This window comes from Cebus imitator, unplaced genomic scaffold, assembly GCF_001604975.1.
Source record: "Cebus imitator isolate Cc_AM_T3 unplaced genomic scaffold, Cebus_imitator-1.0 Scaffold23, whole genome shotgun sequence".
In the NCBI taxonomy this organism is placed as follows: domain Eukaryota; kingdom Metazoa; phylum Chordata; class Mammalia; order Primates; family Cebidae; genus Cebus; species Cebus imitator.
In genome coordinates this window covers 4083215-4088720 of record NW_016107338.1, presented here as the reverse complement: position 1 = coordinate 4088720, position 5506 = coordinate 4083215, and the positions used below count along the sequence as shown (strand labels likewise).

The 5506-nt window shown below is 39.3% G+C and overlaps 1 non-coding gene across 1 annotated transcript; it reads left to right on the top strand.

Moving 5' to 3' along the window:
• Nucleotides 1-4134: 4134 nt before the first annotated feature.
• On the top strand, nt 4135-4238 carry LOC119470161. Its single transcript, XR_005199036.1, has one exon. It is a non-coding gene; the product is annotated as a small nucleolar RNA U13 (small nucleolar RNA).
• The last annotated feature ends 1268 nt before the right edge of the window (nt 4239-5506 follow it).

The window sequence follows — 5506 nt, the reverse complement described above, 5'->3', positions numbered from 1 at the left end:
TTTTGCTAAATGTGGTATACTTAAATAAGAGCAGAGAGCAGAGAGCCAAAGGTTATCACAATATAAGGAAAGGTTCTGACAATAAAGATAGAACCCAAAACACGCCAACAGGAAAAATGAAACAAAGAAGAAAAAGACAATATGGGGAGAAGAAAACTTTGAGAAATCTACTATCGAACTTCTCTGAGAAAGATAAGATAAAACAGAAATGCTGGGCCTGGTGACATAAGACTGTAGTCCCTGCTTCTCCACAGGCTGAGGTGGGAGGATCTCTTGAGCCCAGTTTGAGGTTGTAGTGTGCTGTTATCATGCCTGTGAACTGCCACTGCACTCTAGCCTGGGAGACATAGCAACACCCTGTGTCAATAATAATAATTTTAAAAATCTCTTAAAAATCAACAATCAGAGAATCAAACAGAGTTCTTTTAAATTAAAAATATGATAGCAAAAATGAAACCCAGTAAAATGCTAAGAAAATAAAGTTAGAAAATATCCTAAAGAATGTATAGCCAAAAGACCAAAAGAAGGGAAAAAAATAAGAAAGGATAAGAAAATTAGAAAGCCAGCCCTGGACATCTGGGAAACAGGGGCAGAAATGAATTAAATAATTCAATTATATATTTTGTAAACTAAAGAGCATGAGATTCCACAGTGAAAGTGCTCACTGAGCAGAGTGCAATGGACAAAACCAGAACCACACCAAGGCACATCGTGACAAAACTTCAGAAGCCTGAGGACATAAGGAAGATCTTTCAAGTGCCCAGGAGGAAATGAAGTTTCACATAAAGGATCCAGAATCAGAATGGCATCTGATTTCTCAGTAGCAACGCATGAAACTGAAAGACAATGGAATAATGTCTTTAAAATCTGAGGGAAAATTACTTCCAACATAGATTCTCATACCCATCCAAATTAGTAGTAAAGCATGGGGTTAAATGTATTTCAGACACATACAATTTCAAAATATTTATCTTCCATGTACATTTTCTTAAGAAGCTTTCAGAAGATGAAAGCTTTTCCACCAAAACAAGGACATAAACAAAGAAAGCTTTTGTTTGTTTTTAAGTGAATAGCAGAAGGAACAACTGAAAATTGAATGGTGGGGAAGGGTAATAAGCCAACACTATAGTTACAGCTTCCTAATTTTCCTTAACTGTAGAGTACACCTAATATTTACTTACTATGTGCCAGTCACTATTCTAGGTGCTTTACATATATGGTATCAATCAGTTAATCCTCACAACAGCCCTATCAGTGAGATTCTTGCATAGAGTAGGTGTCAGTAAGTATTACTATTGACGGCATACAATAGTTATTAATTGAACAAATCAAATTAAACTTCCTGTGGCAGGCCGTATTTTTCAAAACTGGCTGCAACAACATGTTCAATCCTATGTGCACTTCCAAAAACCCCAACCCCAAACTCAATCAAGAGATGGCATCTATGTCCTTTCACCTTGAACACAGATAGACTTCTTGGATAGGTTTCTGTGACTGCACCTCTAAAGTAATGCTATGTTGGCCAGGTGCAACGGCTCACACCTGTAATCCCAGCACTTTGGGAGGCTGAGGCAGGCAGATCACTTGAGGTCAGGAGTTCGAGACCAGCCTGGCCAACATGTTGAAACCCTGTGTCTACTAGAAATACAAAAATTAGTCGAGTGTTGTGGTACGCACCTGTAATCCCAGCTACTCAGGAGGCTGAGGCAGGAGAATTGCTTGATCCTGGGAAGCGGAGGTTGCAGTGAGCTGAGATTGCACCACTGCACGCTAGCCTGGGTGACAGAGCAAAACTCTGTCTCAAAACAGACAAATACACAAAAATAAATAAGGTAATGCTATATGACTTTCAAAATTGCATCTTGAAAGGTAGTACAGCTTCCATCTAGCTCTCTTGCTCAGAATATGTGCCTTTGGAACATATAAGTACATGAAACTACCATGCGGTAGAGATCACGTGAACAAACCACATAACGAGTCCGAGGAGGCCTGGCTGTTCCAGCCCCAGCAGTCTGAGTTTTCTCTGTCCCAGTGCCAGACATGTGAATGATTCTCAAGCCCTCAAAATGACTGTGGCATGATCCCTGTCTCATGGCAGCCAGGTGATAAAATGTGAGTGGAATCACCTAGCTGAACCCAGTTACTCACCAGAATCATGAGACAACAACAACACATGGTTTCACACCCCAGAATTATAGGTGTTATGTTTTGGAGCGAAAGACGAGCAGAATATTTCCAGATAAAAGTGGGTTTTAGCCTAGACTTCTGAATCTCCTGTCCCTATACTCATTTAAATTGCCCAAGGCAGGTAAAAAAGAGAATTTTATTTTATTTTTTATGTATTTATTTTTTGAGACGGGGTCTTGCTCTGTCACCAGGCCAAGAGGGGAATTTTTATCCTAAGTGGCAAGTCTCCTCTCTAATACTGTAGCTGAATCCAAAGCTTATAGACACAAGTGATAAAAAAAAAAAAATAGATTAATTGATTGGGCTGGGCACAGTGGCTTATGCCTGTAATCCCAGCACTTTGGGAGGCTGAGGCAGGCGGGTTGCCTGAGCTTAGGAGTTTGCAACCAGCCTGAGCAACATGGTGAAACCCTGTCTCTACTAAAATACAAAAAAATTAGCCAGGCATGGCAGTGTGTGACTGCAATCCCAGCTACTTGGGAGGCTGAGGCAGGAGAATTTCATGAACCTGGGAGGCAGAGGTTGCAGCGAGCCGAGATCAAACCACTGCACTCCAGCCTGGGCAACAGAGCGAGACTCCATCTAAAAATAAAAAAAGATTAATTGGATTTTATCAAAATTAAGAACTCTTCAAAAAAACACTTAAGAAAACAAAAAGACAACCCACAGAATGGGAGAAAACGTGCTATCATATATTGTATTCAGAATATATAAAGAACTCATAACTCAGCAATAAAAAGCAACAAATAAGCTAATTTAAAATGCACAAAAGATCTGAATAGGCATTTCTGCTAAAAAGGTACACACATGGCCAATAAACACATGAAAAGATGCTAAACATCATTAATTATTAGGGAAATGCATACCCAAACCACAATGAGATATTACTTTACAGCCATTAGGGTTGCTGCAGTTGAAAAATACAGACAATAACAAGTGTTGACAAAGATGCAGAGTAACTGGAACTCTCATACAATGCTGGTAGAAATGTAAAATGTGCAATGGGTAGAAAACAGTTTGCCAGTTTCTCAAAAGGTTAAACAGTGTCACTATATGACACAACAATTCCAGTCTTAATAATATACCCAAGAGGAATAAAAACATATGTCTGTAAAAAAAAAACTTATACATAAATGTTCATAGCAGCATTATTCATAATAGCCAAAAACTGGAAACAACCAAAATGTCCAGTAACTGATGAGTAGATAAACAAAATATAGAATATTTATACAATGCAATATTATTCCACAATAAAAAACAACTAAGTACTGATACATGCCACAACATGGATGAATCTTTAAAGCATTATGCTAAGTGAAAGAAGCCAGTAACAAAGTTTACTTTGTTTATATTTGAAAAATAAAGTATCAGGCTGGGTGTGGTGGCTCATGCCTGTAATCCCAGCATCTTGGGATGCCAAGGTGGGAGGGTCACTTGAGGCCAGGAGTTCAAGACCAACCTCACCAAGATCCTGTCTCTACTAAAAATACAAATATTAGCCAGGCGTGGTGGTGCACACCTTGTAGTTCCAGCTACTCAGGATGATGAGGCATGAGAATCACTTGAACCTGAGAGGTGGAGGTGAGCTGAGATCACAACACTGCATTTCAGCCTGAGCGATAGAGTGAGACTCTGTCTCAATAAACTAAAATACATTAAAATAAAATAAAATAAAATAAAATAAGCAACTCTATAGAGACAGAAAGTAGATTACGTAGTAGTTGCCTAGAGCTGAGGAGGCGGGGGGTGGAGGGCAGTGGTGCCGGGAGGAAATCATAGTGATTGCTAATGGGTACAACACTTTTGAGGTGATACAAATTGTTCCAAAATTGATTGTGGTGATGGTTGCACAACTCTGTGAATATACAAAAAACTATTGAATTGTACACTTCACACAGGTAAACTGGTATGTGAATACCTCGACAAAGCTATTGAAAAAAGAAAGAGATCCTTTTGTAGTTCATGAGCATAATGATTGGGTATTCACACACATGTGTAAGATGTGCCACCCTTGAACTTTGTTATGACCCTGGCATGTTACCCATCTGACCCGAAAAAAAAAAAAAGAAAAATAAAAGTCTATAAAAGTGTCATAGATTGATTTAGTCTAATGTACAAAATACTCTGGCCTATCTGTAGAGAACTGGACAGAATATCCTGTGATGTGATGTATGGGAGGGCTGTAGCAACATTTATGTCCGTTCCTCTCTCTCTTTTTTGTCTCTTTTGTCCTTTTCTCCTCCTCTCCACACACATATTATCTATTCTTTATTATCAGCTATCTATTGACCCAACAGTGTGGATAACAAAGCATCTGAAGACTCATTCTTGTTGCTCCCAAGTCTGTGGCAGCTGAGCCATTATTCCTATCTAGATAGGACTTGCTTCTGCATCTGCAATCAGCAGTCGATCTCGGCTAGGCTCTCTCCTGTATTGGGGGGTTGACTGGAACTTGTGGGGCTAGGATGGTCTCTGCTTTTCCCCACGTGTCTTTGCATTCCTCCAGTGGGCTAGCTGGGACAAGCTGTCATGCTGGGGCAGAGATGCACTAGTGAGCATGCAGAAATGCACATGTGCTTTTCAAGCCCCTGCTCGTCTCGCGTCTGATAACATTCCGTTGGCCTAAGTATGTTCCTGGAGAAACATTCACCAGCAGGAAGAAAGGACAACAAAGTTACAAGGCAACGAGTGTGGAGCCAGGTAGCCTTTAATTAGGACTATTAATACAATGCATGGACCGCTTTATAAGTTCATGCTTATCTGTTTCATAAACTCTAGGTTGTTTACCAAAGATTTGGAATTCAGTCATTTCCTCCTCTAAGTGAAACATTTTTCTATTTTTATTTGTTATTACAGAAGTAGAAGGAATGAGTCAGAGAATATAGACAAGTTAAATGAACATAAAGAAGTATGATATACCAGGCGTGGTGGCTCATGCCTGTAATCCCAGCACTTTAGGAGGCCGAGGTGGGAGGATTCCTTGAGCCCAGGAGTTAAGACCAGACTGGGGCAACATAGTGAGACCCTGTCTCTAAAAAAAAAAAAAATTTTTTAAGTGTGATATTGTCCCTTTCCTAGAGATAATCACTCTTGAGATACAATCTTCCACATATTTATCTCTACATTTATAATAGGTAAATATACACATAGATATCTTTCTCATTATATATGTATAGATACATACATATATGTGTATAATGAGAAATATTAATTTAGAACCATCATTTGATCTTGATGAAGCTATGTTTCACTGACTGATCTGTAAAACCACCTCTGCTTATGGAAATTCATTGTCTCCAGGCACAGCCATCTTGTGCTG